The sequence below is a fragment of the Diceros bicornis genome, chromosome 3 (genome assembly GCF_020826845.1).
Source record: "Diceros bicornis minor isolate mBicDic1 chromosome 3, mDicBic1.mat.cur, whole genome shotgun sequence".
NCBI classification, from domain to species: domain Eukaryota; kingdom Metazoa; phylum Chordata; class Mammalia; order Perissodactyla; family Rhinocerotidae; genus Diceros; species Diceros bicornis.
In genome coordinates, this window is record NC_080742.1 from 46,517,882 (window position 1) to 46,541,613 (window position 23,732).

A 23,732-nucleotide genomic window follows, 5' to 3' on the forward strand; every position below is an offset into this window, starting at 1 on the left:
TGTTATAACTGCTGTCTTAGATTTTAAACTCTTAAAGGGCATTGTCATTTCCTTACATAATACCATGTACCTAGAAGTACTTGGTAGATTTATTTAAATAATAGTTATTTCAGCACTTTTTCTTCATACCCCCTTCCCTGACTCATGTACGGTAGACTCAACCTAATGCCATTATTAGAAAAAAAAGGCATAAGTTGAATATTTCTCCCCTGATAGTTACAGGGAAAGGAATCCTCTCTCAAACTTTTACCTACAGAAACTAAAACCTTTCACTTATACTGGTGATTCTTATCTTTTGCTTTATATCGATGTGTTTAGTTTTTGACCTCTTTACATTTCTATTTAATGTCTAAATCCCTACTTAATTTTTTGATTGAAAATCTAATGTAGTATTATAGCTATTTTGTGAGTGCATAAGACACTAAGTTTTTTTTAGTGGTGTTGAAGTTGATTTTGCTACTTTTAGTGATGATGAGGTTGATTCTGCCATATTTCTTCAGCAGAGGAAACAGCCACTGATTGCAACAAAAGCTTTATGTATTGAGGGAAAAAAATTGTATTGGAAAGAGTAAAGTTGAGTAGAGCTTGCTTTTACCCAAACATACTTAAATCTCTCATATAGACTCTGAAAAGTAGCATGAAATACTTTGTCTTCACTTCAGCTAACTGCAGGCCACTGGGAAGTTATATAACTGTACTGTAGCAGGTTGCCATAATAATCAAATTATATACATGATCTGTTCAGTTAGATGTTAACTGCTGGTGATGATGATTTTAAATTGTAGTTATACTCATCATATTTTTTAAAAAATGAATAAAGACAACAAATCTAATCCCACTATCAGAAGCTACCTCAATATAATTAGTCTTTGAAGAAAATGTGATTTAGGGACTTATAGTTAAATATAGCAGATTGAACATGTGTACTTTACTGTCCTCTCTCCAGAAACCTATCAAAATCATAGTGAAAGAATATGAGAGAGCAAAGTAGAACCAGAAAGTAAACCAAGAGATAGGTAAAACCATGGAATCCAGGAAACAATCTAACCAAAGAGAAGAGGTGAAGGAAAGCATGACAAATGGGTATTAGGCTTAGAGAGAGCAACCAATTCAGATTGAAAGAGGAAGCTATGGGAGGGAGGACTTCAAGAAAAAATGCAAAAATAATGGATTATTTGATATGCATACACCTTTAGAAAAATTGATGAGCATTTGACAAATCTGTTGTAGCATTTGGGGGAAAACATCCATAAGTACATAAAAAACTAAAACAATGTGAAATTGCTGAAATTAATAACTCCAGGAAAAACAAAAAGGTTAATGAGAGAGGAAACATAATCAGAATATACCACTTGGCTCAATACTAAACAATATTTATGTAGCCATAATGTAGTAAATACTAATTATTAATCTAAATAAAAATTTATTATTTATTTATTTATTTATTTTGAGGAAGACTGGCCCTGAGCTAACATCTATTGCCAATCCTCCTCCTTTTTTTGTTTTTTTCCCCAAAGCCCCAGTAGATAGTTGTATGTCATAGTTGTACATCCTTCTAGTTGCTCTATGTGGGAGGCCACCTCAGCATGGCTTGATGAGCAGTGAGTAGATCCAGGCCCAGGATCCTAACCAGCGAACCCTGAGCTGCCGAAGCGGAGAGCGAGAACTTAACCGCTATGCCACTGGGCCGGCCCCTAAATAAAAATTTTGATATAACTATATTGGGTGGATGGGGAGATAAATGTGTATTTTTTTGGAAGAGAATTGAGGTGGTATAAGAGAGCTCAATCATCATCTATATCATTCATAACAGGAAATCAATAGGTAATATAAAATGTACAAATTTACAATTTGACAATATGTACTTAATTAATAAAAGTGGTTGCTTTGGGCTAGAGGATTTGGTGAGGGAATGGTGGAGAGAAGTGGGAATGGGATAGGGGAGACTTTTTAATACCATGTGCATGTATTGCATACATAAAAATTAAAATTAATTAAAAGGAATACCTTTAAAAAAATCAGACCGGTGGTTTATAGAAACACCCTGAAACTATTCTTTCACTATCAAAGCAGTTAACGTGTACATGTGTGATTTTTTTAAGGCTTCCCAAATCAAAATATTCTTTTCAGGTTGTTACTTTTGGGAATGCTAAAGCTAAAGTCTTCAGAAACTCAATTCTATGGGCTCAAAGTTCCAGTCAAATTATTAAAAAAAATAAAACAGCGTATAACAATGAAGAAAATAATTTCCGTGTTTTGGTTTTTATTCCACCTCTTTGATTTCTTAGTGGCAAGTGCAATGGAGTCAAAATTCCTAGCCTTGAATAAGCTCTATCACTTACTGATTATCTGATCTTGGGCCAATAGCTTAACTTCTCTAAGTACCGGTTTCTTCTCTAAAATCAGATCATAAGAGTTTCTCATTGGGTAGTTGTGAGGATTAAATGAAATGAAATAGACTTCTTAGAAAAGTTTTTGGCCTATCACAGGCATTAACTAAGTGCTAACTACTATTACTCTTCCTTTCTTTTCCACTTACTTTTCTTCCTTCCTAGAAAATAGGTTATTCTTCAACAGCTCCAATAGTATGCATTGTTTTCTACCACTGTGTAACTAGATGCTTTTTAACATACCCTATTAGGTACTATCTCTAGCTACATCTATTTTTTTTTTTAAAGATTTTATTTATTTATTTTTTCCCCCCAAGCCCCAGTAGATTGTTGTATGTCATAGCTGCACATTCTTCTAGTTGATGTAAGTGGGACGCAGCCTCAACACGGCCGGAGAAGTGGCCCGAAGGTGCGCACCGGGATCCTGCTGGGCCGCCAGCAGCGGAGCACGCGCACTTAACCGCTAAGCCACCAGGCCGGCCCTAGCTACATCTATTTTTACAAACAAATGAATTATGGGCCATTATCATGCTGTACAAGTGAACTAATTTCTTAATGTGTCTTAATTATATATTATGTAAGAATAGGTAACTAGTGTCTGATATTCTGAGAAAATAAATTTAGTATTAATTATAATTATATATGACTTTTATTTGTCAAGCTTAAATTGCTACATATATAAAATCTGATTAAACCTTTGATGAAGTGTAGGTAATTTATTATCCCCATTTGGCAGATGAGAAAACTGAGGTATGAAGAGGATGTATAATTTGTGATAGGGTGTATAGTTTATGTCTTTGAAAGGCATTTCATTCTCTTCTAGTATAATACATGATATTTCTCAATTCATTTTAACTTCATAATTTTAGCACTGTGATAGGTACTGCTGAACAGGTAATAAAACAATGTTTCAAAACTTGAATGTGCAGTCAGTGATAACTTTGTGCCCGAAATGCATGGCATTTTTGAATCCTAAATAGCTGTAGGGCTACCCTGGGTTGCTGTAGGCTCAGCAAGGCTTTTCCCCATTGATTAGTTTATTTGTGCACTTATTCATTCCATAACTACAACGTGCTCACCATGTGGTAGGTACACGGCTTGGTGCTGGGCATGTTTAGATAAAAAGGTATGGTCCTTATTCTCAGCAGTCCAGTGGGGAGATCTATCTGTACACACTCATAACACAATTCTATGAAGGACATAGTAGAATTGTGAACAAGGCTCTCAGAAAGCACCTAAGTGTATCCAGAGAAAGTCAGGCCTGGTTTAGGCCGGTCCATCCTAGACTATCTAGGAGCAAAGGACCTCTCTCTGGAACTTACCCACCTTTCTCTGAGAGGTGACCCCAGGCAGATTGCATTGGCATTACCCTTTCAAAAAACTTTTCTCACTGAAATGGGCAATGACATTTCCCCACCCTTTCTGGCAATAGCTCTCCTGCAACCCCTTGCTGTCTCTAGGCTCATCTACCACGTGGGACAGTATTCTAATCTCAGTCTTAGTGAACAGGCCCCTAGTTGATAGGGCACTTAGCTTGTTGGCTTTGGATACCAAGTTTCAAGTAAGTAGCAGACTGGGATTAATTTTCTGGGGCCCAGCTCATGGAGGCACTTGGAAACATGACTAAAAATTCCATGCTCCATTGCTACACTATTTTACCTCTGACTCCACATTTTCAGTATCTCTGTAAACAGGAGGAATATGGAATCTCCATAATGACCCCATAATGACTCTTCATTAGCTTGTTTGTGTTCCCCTGGTCTGTCCACTGTCCTTGTGAATTCCTGATTCTGGAATGCCACAGGGAGGTACAGTCTGACAACAATGGCTGACACATCCCTGAGGTGAAAAGTTTAAGGTGGAGTGTACTGGCTAAGAGTACAGCGATTTGGATGTTGGCTCTTGTTCACGGTCATCTCGGGCGCGTTACTTAACTTTCTTATACTCAGTTTCCTCGTCTGTAAAAGGAGAATATAGTAGTGTCAATTTCAATGGTAACTTTATTTATTTATTTATTTTTTCCCCCAAAGTCCCAGTAGATAGCCATATGTCATACCTGCACATCCTTCCAGTTGCTGTATGTGGGACGCCACCTCGGCATGGCGGGAGAGGCGGTGTGTCTGTGCAGCCCGGAATCCGAACTTGGGCCGCCAGCGGCGGAGCAAGAGCACCTAACCGATAAGCCACAGGGCCGGCCCAAGTAGTGTCAATTTCATACAGTTGTGAGGAATAAAGAACAGAAACCATCGCAAGTACCTAAAGCAGACTGTTTGGCACCTAAGTGCTCTGTACATGCTGGACATTCATTTCTGTGGAGAATACAGCAAGCAGAGGTTGCCAGCACTTCTTCTGCATCTTCCTTTTAGTGTGGCCTCTCAGAAGATTGTATGGTTTCTCTGGTATGCCTCACTTTGGTATTTGCCTCACTTTCAGAGGCTGGATCTGCAGATGGGGACTTTCCCACTGTCCTTCCATTCCTGAAACTGCAGCTACCGTGAGATTTTATAATGAGATATATCTAGGAGCTATGTTAATTGGGACATTGGAAGTTGGTTGAATTTCACTCACCTGGTGATTACCTCCCAGGAGTCCTTTTATATTTTCATTTCAGCTTGTGCCCACAAATATATGGTAGCACCAAACAAAAATTTATACAGAGCCTCAAAAATTGTGAATAGGTTAGTAACATCATTTCCAAAAACGTGTATTTAAATGTTATTTTTATGTAGTATGGAACACCTACTATTGTGTGTGTAGGTATATTGTATTGAGTGTGACAAATACTGTTTTTTCTCTATTATATAAGCAGAGTAATGGATTGTTGTGACCCTGAAAGTATAAAGAAATTTTTCTGCAAGTAAGAATATAGATGTGGAAGAAGAAGAAGGAGAAGGAGAAGTAGTATTCTATAAGTAAGAATATAGAATTGAATATTTTTATTGAATCATAATGTATATATTAACCATAGATTCCATAAGAATCCCAACATTTTAACTCTAAAATTTCAGCTACAAAATCATCAACACTTAATTACTTGTATTTTGATAATAGATATTTTACATCACTTTAAGAATTTTTTAAAAGAGAATTTGTCATAAGAGGTTAAGCCAACTCCCAAAGGAAGAATATATGATGGAAATTTGAAATATTTGCTCCTCTTGAAAGTAGATCCGGAGTCAGCCTGAGGTCTAAATGACGTGTACAAGTATGAGTCAGAGACAGTGTTTGCAGGATTACTAAGAGGCTAAAATTAGTCACTTCCTAGAACTTGCATGTCTGTCTCCTCCATTGGTTTGAAAGTTCTTTGAGAGCAAAGACAATATCTTAGGTCTTTTTATTTTTCTCCCAGCATACAATATCTTCACTTGCACATAGAAAATACTAAATGAATATTCAAATGAATTAAATGAAGATCAAACATGATGAACTCGAGATCTGAGATTTTTGGAATGAACTCTAATTTTTATCCAGGTCTAATACCTCTTATCCATCTTCTTATCCAACTTCTATCACTTCTGGTTAGGTTGTTAGAGCATCAAATTTTGAGTTAATTTGCAATGTTAGATAGGGTTTATCACGTCATTTAGAAAAAAAACTAATGAAACACTGGGATTGTGGACAAGATATGCTCCATGAGATATTTTGATGAAGATATTTTTCTTTAAATAATCATTGTAAAATAATGGTTTAGATGAATACATGGAATCATTTGTGTAAGGAACACGCCTTCTAATTCTTGTGTTTCTTTCTGAACACTAAATATTGGCCATAAAATAAGAAGAAATTAATATTCAAAATATATAGTGTCCTTGGATCTTTTAAAATCATTATTTCTTTGTTTTTTTTTTAGTGGCTACTGTAGCACTTGGAAAATCATATACACTTCAATCCCAGGAATAGTGGTATTGCTGAAGCAAAAGATCTTCTATTTACATATAAATATCTTCATTCAGCATAACTGAATACCTTTCTCATTTATAATGAAGTGGCAACAACCTCAACAATCAAATTCTAAGACATAGATACTAGATTAAAGTGACTGAGTATATCTCAGGATCAGAAAACAATCTTTCAAAAAATTCAGCCTGGTCCCAATGTATAATCCTTCTTAAAGCTATTTTGAATTACTGCCAGATCCCTGGCTATGATTTTGCAATCCCAGCCAAATAATTCATAAGACCTTTGGAGGAGAATATCTGAACTTCTTGCCTCATCCAGTGACACAGAGGGAGTGTTGATCTATTTTCATTATACCATCTATCTTTTGCTGAAAGACCAATAGTTTGAATTTATAAAGTAACCTATAGAAGTCAATGAACATTGTGGTTTCACATTCACCACAATATTGTCATTTCAAATGCAATGTACAAGTTCATCACAATCCACTTTAACCCTTTTATGTCTTCAAAGCAGCAGGAAGTTTCTGTGGTCAGTTAAATGGCTGTTCACTGTGACTTTGGTACTTTGTGTCACACTCTTATCATTGAATGGTACTTTGTGTCACACTCTTATCATTGAACTTGAAATATCTTGAAAAAACAAATCAGAACATTTAAAAAACTGAGCACAATTTATTCTGCAATTGTTCATTTTTAAATTTAAAATAATAAATTTATTATTTAATCTTTGAATAAATACATTTAAATACCAATCTCAGTATCAGTTTCATGATAATCTTATAAGTCTTTTCCCTCCTCTTAAATTCATTTTTGTATCTTCCATTTTTGCCCCTTTATCCTCCCATTGACGAAACCTAGCTCCAAAAACAGGTAGAGGACTAAAAGCGTCTGAAATCATATGAGCAAGAAGAAGTAGTGGTACAGCTGATTTTCATGAAGTTCGTAATACTTCAGCTAATGCATTCAATGAATTATTTATTTTAAAAAGAGATTCCATAAATCTTTGACTCCTATACTTGATGATTTCTGTAGAAGGAATGATAAATAACCTGATGGGGTGTGATTGGAAAAAGAATTATTTTGCATGTTTGAATCAAGTTAATTTTTACAGAGTATAAGAAAAATTAACAAATTGAATTGAAGAATATACCAAGATTGTCCATTTAATATTAATACTGTGTTATTGGTTTTGCATTAATATTCAATAAACACTGTTACATTTTAAGAATCTAAAATATATGAGGTAATTATTGGTTAAGGATCTACTGCCTGATCCAGTAGTGTAGCTGATAAGAAGGTGCTCAGATACAGAGTCTACACTAGGCATCCCCAGCTCCACTAAACAAAGTGAGCAGGGAAGTGGTTTGCTTAAGCGAAGATGAGGATCTTTCGGGGAATGCAAGTGGGATTAGTGCCAGCAAGTTTCCCAAAGAGAGAAAGATGGAGGCCTCAGGGCCTTAGGTAACCCAGTTCCATGGCCTTGATGATGTTGAGGGATGTTTGTGGAAAGCATGGCCACTGCAGAATTGAGGTCAGCATATGCCATCACCGCCTGAACAGTACATCGGAGTGTAAGCAGAGGCTGTGTCCCTATCCCACCAGCTCCAGCATGAGCTTTGAGCTGCCTCAGCCTTGCCTTTATAGGTTTCCAACAACCCTTCCAGGCCACTTTGTGCCCCATACCAAACACCTTTCAGGTAATGAGCTTTTTATGGGACCCTTATAGAGAGCCTATGAGCTGAATGGCAAAGCACCACCACTGGTTAAGTTTTGCCGACTCTGATTCCCCTACTCTGGAGCTGGACAGATGGCAGAAATGGAATTCCTCTTAAACGGAATTGTGGGTGCATGAAAATGAGGAGCACATGAAGTAGTGTATGGAGCCACTTGTTGAGTTCACTTTTTGAGCTTGGATGTGGGATGAAGGGCAAGGCTTTGGCAGCCTGGGTGAGACTGAGAGGGGTAGAATATAGACAGGGTAGATACTCACGGAGGAGAGGAGGGAGTAGATACTGAATGACTCATTGAGGTCATTAGACCATTGATAACCTATGTTCTCTTGTAGTGGAACACGCCAAAGACCTCAAGGCCTGGTCTATGCTCTTCTCATCTTGGAATTCCTCACTTCTTCTCTTGTATAGTGAAATCCTGCATATCCTTTAAGGTGCTGCTTGTTGACACACTCCTCAACTTGCTTCTTCATTCTCCCATCCTGCTGCCTTCCATTGTCTGGGGACAGTCAGCTCTACCCTCTGGGTTCTTACACCACATTTCTCTTATGGCGTGTAGAGTTAGTTCATGACTACTTTCTTTTTAAATTGAGATATCCTTACAGAAGAAACCTTGTCTGTATAATCTTAGTGCATAGCACAGTGGGTGACATATAATCTACACACGATAAATGTTCTTATAGTGAATTGATACTCAAACTAGCTATTTAAGTGACTCCAGAGGACACTGAAAGGACTGGAGTGCAGTAAGTTTTTTCCTAAAAAGTTGCATGTAAATATGAACTGTATTCTTTTGTGAAATAACTAGACCTTGTTTGGTAGGTACCTGGGAGAAACAATTAGCCAATGCCCAAACCATCAGAATCCGTTGTCAACTACTAAAGAAACCACAGAATATCAACAGACCATTCAGTTAAAAATCATTCCACCAGGGCTGGCCCGGTGGTGTAGTGGTTAAGCTTGGTGGCCTGGGGTTCTCAGGTTCGGATCCCAGGCACGGACATATGCATCACTTATCAAGCCATGCTGTGGCAGGCATCCCACATATAGAGTAGAGGAAGATGGGCACTGATGTTAGCCTAGGGCCAATCTTCCTCAGCAAAAAGAGGAGGATTGGCAACAGATGTTAGCTCAGGGCTGATCTTCCCCACAAAAAAAAAAAAAAATCATTCCACCAAGGAAACTAATTCCTTGGGATTTAGAAGCTGTCAGAGAGAGATCAGAGGAAACCAGATTCACAAAAGTTTGTAAAATAAAGGAAAACAAATCAATCATTTCTCCAGTAAAGGGATCTTTTAAAGGATAGCCAAAAAAAGAAAAAAAAAGAAAGAAAAGGATTGTTTCTACCTCTACTCTTTTACAGGACTTTCCTAATCAACTTTTTAAAAAAATAATGGCTCTACTGACTTATAACTCACATATCGTAATATTCACCCATTTAAAGTGTATAATTCAATGGTTTTTTGGTATGTTCATAGGGTTGTGCAACCATCACCACAGTAGATTTTAGAACATTTTCATTACCACAAAAAGATACCCATACTCTTTAGCTATCACCTCCCAAACCTCCCATCTCCCCCTTTCCTCCAGCCCAAGGCAATCATTAATCTACTTTCTGTCCCTATAGATTTGCCTATTCTGAATATTTCATGTTAATGGAATCATATAATACGTGGCCTTTGTGACTGGCTTCTTTCACTTAGCATAATGTTTTCAAGGTTTATCCGTGTTGTAGCATGTACCACTACTTCATTCATTTTTATGAATGAATAATATTTCATTGTATGGATATATGACATTGTATTTATCTATGTGTCAGTTGGGACATTTGGGTTGTTTCCACCTTTTGGTGGATAATGCTGCTCTGAACATTCAGGTACAAGTGTTTGTGAGGACATATGTTTTTATCTATTTTGAGTATGTATGTAGGCCTTTTTTTCCAGATGCACAGCAGGCAGACAGCCTCCACTCATACAGGCCAAGGTCCTTTTGCAAGTTCTGAGAGTAATCTTCCTGAGCCCCTGACGCCAAACCTAGCAGATTAAGGCAAAATTCTACTCAACCTTCAAGGACCACTTCATTCATTTAAGCATTCACTCAATAAGTATTTATTCCTTCCCTAATATGTGCCAGGCTCTGGGCTATATGCTGGGAATGCAACAGGAAACAACAATTACAACAAATAGTAATTATCAGATCTTCTTTATATTTTGGAAAAATAAAATTCTGGCTACTAATTGAAATGAAAGAGGATGGACTAGGATTAGAAAAATTAAGTTCAAATCCTATGTCTTTAGTCTGCCAATCTCTTGTAATGTAACATTGGGCAAGTGATGGAATCCTTCAAATGTTTTCTCATCTGAGAAACAGACATAATATTTTCTACCTCGTGAAGTTGTGAGGATTAAGTTTAACAATTTACCTGAAATCATTTTGTAGTGTATAACAACAAGTTACTAATATTGTTCTTTTTACCGTTCCAGTCCTTCTGAGGCAGAGTAGGGTTGTGGTTAAGAGTGCCTGATTGTCTTGGCTGGATCTTAGCTCTGCCTCTTGCTGGCAAGGTTGTTGTGAGGATAAAATGAGTTAATACAGGTAAAATATTTAGAATAGTGCCTTGTACATAATAAGTGCTTTGTTAATATTTATAAGGTAGACTTATATAGTAGAATCATTCTCTTTTAAACTTCTATTAATTATTTTTTTACAAAACCCCCTCTCTGCTTAAAAAATTCACAGTATTTTCCCTTTCCCCAGTAGCTAGAAGCAGATTTCACAAGTAAATAAACATTTCACAGGTAAATGTAAACATTTCTAGCAGATGAACAGCCTCAAGGACTTGTCATGTCACAAAATCACAATTGTCATCTTTTGCAGAGCCAGCAATACATGAATGAGGCTGAAAATTACCTCTTGATAAGTGCATGAATGTCAGACGTGAGATACAAAGTATGCTTTACATCTTCCCAAGCTACTTTCTGGATAAACGTGGAACTCATTGTAAAAATCCCAAGACTGAGTATTTAACTTGGACAATGCTTATCAAATGTTAACAATTTTCAGATAAGGTCTAAATCTTTTCATTATGTGAAACACCAATGGCATTTTATTCCTTTTATTTCTTGGTTTCCTTTAATAAATTCTGTATTCATTGCTCAAGATGACCAAAATCACTTATTAATATTACTAAAATTTATAAGCATTCATGGAAGGTTAACCTAATTGGTTATCATTAATCATGACTGGATACCACTATGGATGTGTGAACTTTGCCCCATTTAACAGTTATGATCTGTATCTCTTATCCATTACCTATGTCCTCACAGATATATGACATTCATTATCATGAGAAAAATCTGCATCATCAAGGAAAATATACTATATTAGTTAAAGATAAGCTGATATAACAAACAGATGCTAAATACAATGGCTTAAAGAAGGTAGAGGTTTATTTTTTGCTCCTGTAACAGCGAGAACAGTTCAGGGCAGAGTGGCTCCCTGAGATAATTCAAGGACCCAGGTACCTTCCTTCAGTTTGCACAGGTATCCCCTAGGGCATTATTGACATCTACTTGGTCAAAGTGGGATTGCCCCCTATCCAGTTTCCATCAACTGCAAAGGGAAAAGAAGTCATGAGGAAACATGTCCAGTGTCCTGAGGCTCAGGCCAAGCAGTGGAATTTATCACTTCTCATATTCAATGGCTACACCTAACCACAAGGGATGCTGGGAAATGTGGTCTAGCTCAGTAGTCATGTGCCCAGAAAAAGAAGGCAAATAGGTTGTGGTAGACTACTAGCAGTTTCCACCAAATATATTATTTTGTTGATTTGCAGAATTATATATCCAAGATAAATAATTTATTATTTTAGTAAGCTCTTTCTTTCACTGATCCATAGCAATTTAAACCTGCTTTCATATTCCACTGTGTTGCCATTTTATCATGCTATGTGGAGAGCAAAACTCATGCTTGGGAATAAAGTACTCACCAACGGGGGCTGAGTTTTCTTGAACAAAGACAGACAGCCCAGGAATCTTTTGAATGAAGAATACATTTTTTTTTCAGGGGCCAAAGATGAATACTTACTATTTGGGGATATCAAAGAAGCTATAATAAGTGTTTTTTAAGCCCTTTGGAAAGTGTAAAGCCTTGTATAAATGCAAGATTCTTATTATGATAGTATTATCACATAACTGTTAGTGGTGTATTCTTCATAGGTTATTATATCTATTGGCTCAACAAGGAGTTGGGCTCTGTAAAAGACACTTTGTTCTTTACCTTTCCAGTTCACTTTTCCAGTCTGTCCTAGAGGGTTCCAGGTGATCTGCAAAGGTGATGAAAATGTAATGATAAACATAACATACTTTGTCACGGAAATAAATACAGTGAAACCCTATGTTTACATTATCATTACCTATATATTTATGCAGTTTTACTTTCTTGTATGAACACATAAAGTTTCCTATATTGTTAATATACTAGTTTCCCACAAATTATGTTTATTTCTTACAATTTGTTCTTACTTCTTTAGAAAAAGCTTCATCAAAATTTACCTTTGTTTACTCTGATACTGGCTTTTCCATTCAAGATTCTCATAGTTGTTTAGAATTATGTTCTTTGGAGAAGTAACCCTTAATTTCCCTACAACAGTTCCTTAGACAGGTCTCCCAACAAAAGAAGTTTGTTTGTCCTGTGGCTGTGTGCCTATTCTAGAAGGTGAGAAGAAACCTGTAAACATTTTGCCTCTGCTTAGGAAAAGAAAAAAATAAATAACTCATTTATTTTTGAAATAACCAGTTTATTTTTCTTGTAATATGCTCTATTATCATTATCATTGTCGAATGGTGTGATTGTTGTCGAACAACAATTACTTCTTATAATTGCCTATAATTTTCATTTTTGCACTCTTTATGTGGATATTTTTCTCAGTCTCCAGGAAAAACAAATGGAAGAGGAGCTTTACAGTAATAATCATACCTTAAGAGTGCCCAAGAGTATAAAATAGTATTAGGAGAGTGAATTAATTTTTTATTAATTAGGTAGTCCTTGCATATTAGAAGCTATGAAGCATGAAGAAACCCTTGCCTTCAAAAAGCTCACATTCTGATCTTAGGAAAATTGGACCATGCTGAATGGATGAATAGAAAAAGTTAGTTTTGCCCCTCATGGAAAAACATATTGCTTTTAGAAAGTATCTACCTTGACTCACCAAAACGTTAGCTTAGGTCTTACTTGGGTTAATTTTATATGCCAGTCCTATTGTTTTAAGAATGTTTGTCCTCTGCAAATGTCTCTGCTTTCAAAAGTAAGCCCATTTGGAGATTACGGTAATCTTTGATCCTGATTAAAATTTCTCTGTCCTGTTGCTTTGTGTTTTACCTTTCACAGTAGCTTAATCCACATTCTATTGTTTTGTGATTAACTCTGAATATGGAATCTTAGTGTCGGTTTCATAGGAGCCTCATCTGAACATAAAGCACATCTCTTTGTTTCCTTTAACATTTCCGCAGTAGCATTGATTTACCTCGACTTTAGTTTTATTCACTGAGCAAAGAATTTTCTTCTGAGTTTTTTTTTTCCTTTCTTTCCTAATTGGTCTGCTCTGGCGGGTGATTTTGTGGAAAAAAAGTTTTGTTTTTTTTTTTTGGTTCAAAGCACTGATCAGTGATTCATAAAACTGATTTTCTTTTTTCCTTACAATTAAAATAAGCAGTGACATTTAGCCACCTACAAACCCCAGCCCTACTGTCCTTAGTGTTGAGATAACTGATTAGTTCTGCAGCCCTGCAAACACCTCCCAGCATTCACCTATAATGGGCCATAAACTTGAAAGCCTCCTAGGCCTCTTTCCTTGTTCCTGGGTGAGGCTGGCAGGGTGGAGGAGGGGCAGCAAGCCCAGCAGAGAAGGAGTGAGAAACACTGACAGAATCACAGGAGGAATGGAAAAAAAGAGCTTAAGAGGATTATAACAAGAAAGGAAGCATTTGGAGTCCTGGGAGGTGATGCCAGTCAGGATCTCTGAATTGCTAAGAAAAGAGAAATTTTCCCCGTCCACACGTAGGCCTTTCCACACGCAGGGAATTTCTTTTTCCCTCTCGTATCCCCTTAGGTCTTTCTTCCTGAGAAGTGATGGTCTAGCACTCAGGAGGGAAGCGACTAGGCTGACCTCTCCAAAGAAGGAAGCTTCCTTGAAAAGGTGGCTTTGACTTTACATTTTCAGGGGGTAGGAAGGGGCAATCAGGAGAGGCATGAGTTTTAGCCAGACAAGCTGATGACATCTGAAAAATGCAGGCCAACATGACTCTGGGGGGAATGTAGAAAATTGCTATTCAACTGTGGCTATTCAATTTAGGGCCTTCTAAGAAGGGCTTTTCCACAAAAAGCCTTGAACTTTCTGAAGGAAGGTCAGGCAACATGGCTCATTTAAATGAAGATTTTAATCTTGAAGTATGTTTTGATCATGTTACATTGTATAGGTCTTTTTTTTTTTTTCCATGAACATGTTGTGAATATTCAGTGCTAGAGAATACTGTAGTTTTGAATTTTAAAAATATTACTAGACTTGTTAACGAATCACATAATTTTCTCTCATGAACCTGTTTCTGGTGCTTATAATTTAGGTAACAGATTGGCAAAAAATATTCAAAATTCCAAATATGCATAATTGCTGATTGTGGAGGTGAGAACTCTATTCTTTTTTTAAACAAGAGGAGAAATTTGCTTAGAATTTGCTTAAGAATTTGGCTTAAGTGCCAAACACTTTAATGGAAGCCAATTCATAAATGCTCATGGTATTTTAATGTTCTACAAAAATCATTCTGAGGGACTGAGACAGCAGCAAAGAGGTAACTTAAATACAGTCCTTCAGTAACAGTGGAGCTTTGAGATAGAGATGGGAGGAATTCCACTAGTAGCTGAAACGAAAGGAATCAACAGAAAGAAAAATCTTTATTTGGGACATAACACCAACAGACATAAACGTCTATGTGACTTGACTATCTTTCCTAGATTTTTTAAATTAAGACTATTTTTTTTAGAGCAGATCTTTTAGATTCACAGCAAAATCGAGAGGAAGGTACAGAGATTTCCCATAAACCTACAGCCCCCACATATGCACAGCTTCCCCTATGATCAACATCCCCCACCAGAGTGGTCCTTTTGTTACAATTGATGAACCTACATTAACACACCATAATCACACAAAGTCTTGAGTTTACCTTACAATTCACTCTTGTTGTATAGTCTATGAGTTTGGACAAATGCGTAATGATATGTACCCATCATTATGGTATCAAACAGAGTTTAGGCAGTGTCACTGCCTAAAAATCCTCTGTGCTACACCTATTTATTTCTCCCTCCCCACCAACCCCTGGTAACCACTGAACTTTTTACTGTCTCCATAGTTTTGCCTTTTCAAGACTGTCATATAATTGGAATCATAAAGTATGCAGCCTTTTCAGACTGACTCCTTTCACTTAATAATATGCATTTAAGTTCCCTCCATGTCTTTTCATGGCTTGATAGCTCATTTCCTTTTAGCACTGAATAATATTCCATTGTCTGGATGTACCACCGTTTATTTTTCTATTCACCTACTGAAGGACATGTGTTGCCTCCAAGTTTTGGTAATTATGAATAAAGTTGCTGTAAAGATTCATGTGCAGTTTTTTGTGTGGACATAAGTTTTCAACTCCTTTGGGTAAATACCAAGGAGCACGATTGCTGGATCATACGGTAAGAGTATATTTAGTTTTGTAAGAAATCACCAAACTGTCTTCCAAAGTAGCGTACCATTTTGCATTCCCACCAGCAGTGAATGAGAGTTCCTGTTCCACATCCTTGTCAGCATTTGGTGTTCTCAGTTTTTGGGATTTTGGCCATTTTAGTAGGAGTGTAGTGGTATCTCATGGTTTTAATTTGCATTTCTCTGATGACATACGATATGGAGCATTTTTCATATGCTTATTTGCCATCTGTATATCTTTTCTGGTGGGGTGTCTGTTAAGATCTTTAGCCCATTTTCTAACTGGGTTGTTTGTTTTTTTATTGTGGAATTTTAAGAGTTCTATATATATTTGGATAACAGTACTTTATCTGTATGTCTTTTGCAAACGTTTCTCTCAGTCTGTGCTGTTTTCTAATTCTTTTGACATTGTCCTTTGCAGAGGAGAAGTTTTTAATTTTAATGAAGTCAGGTTATCAAGTATTTCTTTCATGGATCATGCCTTTGGTGTTGTATCTAAAAAGTCATCACCATACCCAAGGTCATCTAGGTTTTCTCCTGTGTTATCTTCTGGGAGTTTTATGGTTTTGCAACTGTTTATAGTTTATAGTATAAGAGTTTATAGTTTTAGGTCTGTGATCCATTTTGAGTTAATTTTTGTGAAAGATGTAAGGTCTGTGTCAAGATTCATCTTTTTACATGTGAATATATATGTAAGCATACATAATCGAATACATTGTTGGTATTATTATTGTGAACAAACTGTTATCTGTCAGGTCAACTAAGAATAAGAAAAATAAAAGTTTTTATTTTACCTTCACTTATTCCTTCATTAAAGCTCTCCTTTTCTTTATGTAGATCTGAGTTTCTGATATATATTATTTTTCTTCTCTAAAGATCTTCTTTTATCATTTCTTGCAAGGGAGGTCTACTGGCAACAGATTTCTTTAATTTTGATTTTAAGATTGAGAAAGTCTTTATTTCTCCTTCATTTTTAAAAGATAATTTCACAGGCTACCAAATTCTAGGTTGGTTGTTTTTTCTCTTAACACTTTAAGTATTTCACTCCACTCTCTTCTTGCTTGCATGGTTTCTGAGAAGTCAGATGTAACTCTTATCTTTGTTCTTCTATAGGTAAGGTTCTAGCTTCTTTCAGGATTTTTTCTTTATCTTTGATTTGAAATGATATGACTAGTTTGAAAATGATATGACTAGGTGTAGTTTTTTTGGCATTTATCCTCCTCTGTGTCCTCTGAGCTTCTTAGAGCTGTGGTATGGTGTCTGACATTAATTTGGGAAATTCTCAGTTGTTATTGTCTCAAATATTTCTTCTGTTCCTTTCTCTCTTTCTTCTCCTTCTGGTATTCCCATTTCACGTACGTTATACTTGTTGTAGTTGTCCTACAGTCCTTGGATATTCTGTTCCCTTTTTTTCAATCTTTGTTCTCTTTGCTTCAGTTTTTGAGGATTCTGTTGATATATCCTCTAGCTCAGAGATGTTTTACTCTCTGAGTAAAGAGATTGGCTGTGTCCAATCTACTAATAAGCCCATCAAAGGCATTCTTTACTTCTGTTACAGTATTTTTTTTTCATCTCTAGCAAGATAAGTTCTTTCTTAGGATTTCCCTCGCTCTGTTTACATTGCCCACCTGTTCTTGCATGCTGTCTTTATCCATTAGTGCCCTTAGTATATAAATCATAGTTGTTTTAAGTTCCTGGTCTGATAATTCCAACATCCCTGTCATATCTCATTCAGATGTTTGCTCTGTCCCTTCAAATTGTGTTTTTTGACTTTTGGTATGCCTTGTAACTTTTTCTTGATAGCCAGACATGATGTACAAGGTAAAAGGAACTGCTATAAATAGATATTTAGTAATGTGGTGGTGAGGTGTGGGAGGAGGGGAAGGATTCTATAATCCTATGATTAGGTCTCAGTCTCTTAGTAAGCCTGTGCCTCTGGACTGTGAATTTTACAAGAGTTTCTCAGTTTTTTTCTCTCCCTTTAGGTGGGGCAGTATAGCTAGAGTGGGCTGGAGTTGGGTATTTCCCTTCCCTCAGGTCAGTGAGTTTCTGGCAATACTCCAACAGATTAGGCTCTGGTTAACTAGTTTCCCCTGAGAGAAGGCTTGTTAAGAAGAACACAGTGCTCTGGCATATTTCAAAATCATTCCTTTTCCCCTTCCCCTGCCAGAAGCATAAGAGGATTTTCTCCCATATTTATTATGGGAACCTGGTGGAGCTCCTGGAGGTAAGTCTCGCAATATTGTGGGGGCCTGCTTATGACTGGATACCCCTGAAGTTTTTAAATTTCAGACTTTTCCCTACTGAGCCTCCAGCAATTAGTCAATTACAGTTCGGGTTTTCCTCCCTCAGCACTGGTTCCTGCCATGGTTTCTGCTTGTGAGTCTCTGCTCCAGGAAGCCATGACTCCCTGTATTTGCCTGTCTGTCTCTTCAGTCTTGGGGGCAGCAGTTTGACCTGTGTCCTCTCCTCTCTTATGGATCCAAGAAGACTTGTTGAGTTTTCAGTCTGTTCAGCTTTTTGCTTGTTAGGATTGAGTGGCAACTTCCAAGTTCCTTACACGTGGAACCAGAACTCTCCAAGATTTTTTAGCCAATTAGAAGAGTATGTATTTGAGAAACTGCCATATGGTTGTGAAAGCACTGTGACTATAAGCAGTGAAGGTGGCCAAGGAAGACATTTGTTCCTTCATATTCTGCTTCTGTGCAGCCCTCAGGAAGTCTGGTCAAAAACCCACCACCAGAGAACTCTAGAGGTAGTGCATCAGGTTGTTCTGTGTCCCATGTCTCCCTGGAACGAATGCCTCGAGAAGGAATTAACATGGCAACTTGATGCCAGCACATCTGCTATCCACAGCTGCTGAGTCTCCTACTCTTCAATCACAGTGAGAGAAGTTCCCAGCAAAAGCTAAGTCTTAACATAAAATTTTTAAGAGCAGCATTCGGAGTGTATCCTTATTGAGTCCTGGCTCTGGATAAAGATGGTTAGGATAGAGGCAAACTTTGAAGTAGAGCCCCTATAATTATTAAATTGGACAGGCTCCTGTGGGTGGACATAGAGGAACATGATCCACACAAGGGCCTGGCAAATCTTGAGCAGTCATCTAGCAAACCTGTGTCGGCTCATCCTTAACGGTCTGTACTATCCTTTTATACTGATTAACTTAAAGGTAACAAAGCATGATGAGGTTGGTTCAGGTAGGCTCTTGACTACAAAATCATCAGCTTGGTTATGGTAAATATCAGAAGCAACAGGACATTGTTATCAGCGAGTTGTACTTAATCAGCACCTAGGCTGAGTGTCGCAGCTGAGGTTTGAGACGGAACTAGAAGCACTTCCAGCCCTTCCGATGGCAAGATCTGGCACCCGCCTCCTACCATTCTCATTTCATCTTATTTGATTTCCTCCTGGCTCACTCTGCTCTAGCCTCGTCACCTTCTTTTTGTTCTTAAATGGGCCAAGATTGTTCTTGCTGCAGCTAGTTTGCACCAGCTGTTTGCATTTCTCCCAGATTTTCCTGTGCATATTTCGCTCCATGCCATCAGTAAGTCTCAATTCTAACATCACCTTCTCAGAGAGATCTTCTGCAACTAATGTGGCAGTTGTCCCGTCTCTCACCCCTAGTTATGATCAAATCACTCTGTTTTATTTTCTTCATAGCATTTATCACTCTTTGGAAATTATCTCTACTATCTTTTTTTCCCTTTCTTTTTCTTTGATGGCATTCCCTAATAGAATGGAACCTCCATGAAAGCTGGACCTTACTTAACACTGTATATCCCTAACACCCAAAACGGTACCTGGCACTTAGCAGGAACCTGATAAATATGTGTTTAATGAATGAATAAAAAGAATTCCCAACCAGAGTAACCCTCTGCAACTCTGGGCCGAGGCCCCATTCTTGCTTTTCTCAGCTGTCACGTTGGATCTTACATGCTCAAGCCATCCATTTTCCAGACCAATCTAAACTTAGGCAGGTAAAATGTAAGCAGCCTCAGATCCCCTTTCAGATGGGGGGAGTGCAATGGTCGCCAGCCCAGCCCTGGGTTCTGTAGACCCCTCTCCTGACCAAGATAGAGAGTCTTGTAGCCTGCTCTGAGATCTGGAATTCTGTGTCCCCAAATGACCTTGAGACTCTGCAGTGGTCCCAGGTCACAGTTATGCCCTCCTCCATTGGTCCTAGTTTTCGGGATTATGCTGCTGCTGCTTGCTTTCTAACATTCCCCATCTCTCTAGCGTGGGAACTGAAGCCCTACCCTTGGCGAGGATCCTGTTCCACATGGACAAAACGCCTAGATGACAACCATCTGCCATCCACTGGCTCTCTCTCCTTCCTAGCAACCTCTGCCCACCTCCTATCCCCACCCAAGTTAATTACTGCTCGACAGTCCAGAGAGTACCCATAGGCTGGGGAAAGCAATGCCATTGCTCAACGCTGGTCAGAATTGCTTGCCTTTGGAGGGAAGAAAAACAGTAGATAGTGAATAGCTTCAGCAAAGCTTGAAGTTCTTGGTTTGCTTTGGAGTTAGCATTTCTTGGTGCATATACTTCATTTTAAATGCAGTGAATATATGCAGCATTGATCTGATCAGAAAAGTCTAACAAATTGACACCGGAATTTCTGATTTCTAATTTCTCTCTCTATCCCTCTTACTTACTTTTTACTTACGCTTGTACCTTAAGCATCTAAATGTAGGAATTCTGACATCTTCCCTAAAGTTCAACTTGTCTTGATACCATGTCCTTTATGGACTATATAAACAAGCTTCTTTGGCTTCTGGTGCCAGCAGGTAGGAGGGAAGAGAGTGAAGTTAAAGTATGTATTCTCCTAGCCCCCTTCCTGCTGGGTTGCCAGGCAGGCCACAGCTCCTGCCGGGAGGACTTCCACAGCTACAGCTGCTCCATCTGGGTCCTAGTACTTGCTCTCTTTCTTGCCCCATCAGGCCTAGGGGTGGTAACAGTGCCCCACTATTGCTACCTTCCAGGGTGTTTCACCCTTGTTGGTTTCTTTTTTCTCTTCCTACACCTTTGTAAATGGTCACTTTATTGAGCTTTTTCCAATTACTGGTTCAAGTGTGTCATTTGTTTCTGCTGAGACCCTAAGTACATAGGATGTGAATTATGATAAAAGTGTTAGTACATTAAGTATGGTGTATGTGTAAACATTTAGAAGAAAACATAGGAGAAAATATTCAGGACCTAGGCCTAGATGAAGTGTTCTTAGACATGACACAATCCATATAAGAAAAAAAATTAATAAATTGGGCTTCCTCAAAAACTTTTGCTCAATAAAAGACTCTGTTAAGAGGATGAACAGACAAGCCACAGACTGAAAGAAAACATTTGTAAACTATTTGCAAACCATCTATCTGATAAAGAACTCTTAAAACTCAAAAGTAAAAAAAGCAAACAATCCAGTTAGAATCAAAATGGCTAAAATAAAAAATAGCAATAATACCAAATGCTGGCAAGGGTGCAATTAAATTGAATCACTCATACATTGCTGGTGGGAATGAAAAATGGTACAGCCACTCTGGTAAATATTTTGGCAGTTTCTTAAAAATCTAGACGTACTCTGACTGTGCAACCCAGAAATGACACTCCTGGGCATTTATCCCAGAGAAAAGAAAACTTATGTCCCTACCAAAATGTATACATGAATGTTCCTGGCAGCTTTATTTGTAATAGCCAAAATTTGGAAATGACCCATATGTCTTTCTATGGATGAATGAATAGTTAAACAGTGTTGCATCCATACCATGGAATACTATTCAACAATAAAAAGAAATCAGCTGTTGAAATACATGTGTAACTTGAGTGACCTCAAGACAATTATGCTGAATGAAAAAGAGTTACAAACAAAAGGTTATATACTGAATTAATCTATTTATATAATATTCTCAAAATAACAAAATTATAGAGATGAAGAAGAGATTACTTGTTGCCAGGGGTTAGGGACAGTTGTTGGGAGGTCGAGAGATGGGTGTGATTATAACAGATACCATTAGGGATCTTTGTGGTGATTGAAAAGCTCTGTACCTTGATTGTGGTGGTACTTATACAAATCTACATGTGATAAAGTTGCATAGAATCTCACACACACAAACGTGAGTTCCTGTCAAAACTGGTGAAATCTGAATAACGTTGTGTGTTGTTCCAATGTTAATTTCCTGGTTTTGATATTTATTATACTTATGTAAGATGTTACCTTTGAGGGAAAATGGGTGAAAGGCATATGGAACCTTGCAGTATTATTTTTACAACTTCCTGTGATTCTATAATTATTTAAAAATAAAAAGTAAAATAAAAAAATCAACCCAAAATTGGGACCATTAACTTGGGAAATATGTCATTTTAGTCTTTAGCATGGGAGAGGCAAGGAGATGAGAATAACCCCGCAAGCACTTTGCTATTAGCTATGTGTCATTGCTAAAGTGTGTCAATAATTGTTAAATTGGCACAAGGACTGCCATCAAGATCCCAATATTCCCAATGGGAAGATTTTATTTTCAATTGTTGTTTAACTTAAAAACTGAAACTTTTAAAAAATGCCTTTTCTATACATTATCTCTCTGTGGAAGCATTTTCAAGAAAGAATATATAATCTTTAGAAAATTTTCTCACTCTACAAACACTCTACTTGAAAGTGCTAGTAATTCGCTCCTTCAGAATATTCAAACTTGTACAGAGACTTCAAGGAGCCCTAGGTACAGTTACAGAGACTTTCTAAAGAGATGTCACAGTTCAGTTAAACACTCCTCAGCACATGAAATCAGGGTTCTCTAGACACTGAGCGCTAACTCTCTCCACCCAGCTCTAAACTTCTCTTAGGTCATGGCTGTGGTGGTTGCCAGCTCCGATATTTCCCTATTATGGCCAAAAGAGCAGCAGCTACAAACACGCTATGAAGAGGACACAGTGGTAGATACACCGACTGAGCAGTGTGGGGTGTGAGAGAGGCTGGAGCTGGTGCCAGTTTGATCTCATCCAGGGTGACAAGCTTCTCTCTTTGGTCACAGACCCAGAGAGCTTGGCTTTCAAGTCAGATCACTGCCCCACGGTTTGGACAACATGAAAGGTGGACAACATTTCAAACATCTCATTAATTCAAATAAAAAGAGAAGACATCAGTCTAATTTCATTAAAGCTTAGAATTATATACAGAACTTCCCCAAAGGCTAACATAATATTCGTACAGACCTATTTCCGAAAATAGATAAGAAAATATGTGATAGCATTTCAGGCACTTGTATATGTTATTGTCATCATGTAAGCAATACCTTGACAATTTTTAGAAAGACTTCAAAAAATTTCCTAAAAAGCGTTCCCAAAGCATGGGGTGCATGTTTTGCCGGCACTGCCACATTCAGGAGTGCTTCTGCAGTGCCTGATACGAATGTGCTTTCCAAAGACCATTAAACATTTCCCTTGCAATCATTTCTTTGTCTTCTAGAGGCATATAAATGCCTCTTTTTTATATACCTATAAAACTTGGTCCATCCAAGTTATAAATAACACTTCTCTGAATGAAAAATGAAATTCAAAACTTCATAAAGAGTTGCTATGTTCTCATTTTATAGATTAAAGAGATTGTATGACATAGTGAAAGAATACCTGGATTTGCATAGAGGCATCTTTACCATCTGTATGATTTTAGGTAAGTTACAAATTCAGTAAGTCTTAGTTTTCTTACTAATAAAACCTACTATGTCACAGGTTTTCTGGAAGGATGAATAAGATCTTAACTGTTGAAGTGATTTGAAATGTAACATACTTACATTAGGACTAGAGTTAGTGGTATTGACAGAGACTGGACTTAGGTCTTCCTAAATCTGGTTCAGTTCTTTATTCTGTAGATTTGTTCCATATTTAATGTTGTTGCTCATCATTTAACATTTTCTAAAGCTGGTTTGAAGACAGCGAGTATAGTTTCTACATGACACAAGGAGTACCAGAGCAAGATTATATC

General features: G+C 37.5%; 1 long non-coding RNA gene across 1 annotated transcript in view; it reads right to left on the reverse strand.

Annotated features, from left to right (window-relative positions):
• LOC131395106 (uncharacterized) overlaps positions 1 to 23,732 on the reverse strand; it is a 30,460-nt gene that overhangs the window by 5,675 nt on the left and 1,053 nt on the right. Inside the window, exons 2-3 of the long non-coding RNA XR_009216270.1 lie at positions 12,573 to 12,728; positions 12,298 to 12,343 (exon numbers count right to left, since the gene is read on the reverse strand). This is a non-coding gene — a long non-coding RNA (uncharacterized LOC131395106). The remainder of the gene's footprint in view (positions 1 to 12,297; positions 12,344 to 12,572; positions 12,729 to 23,732) is intronic.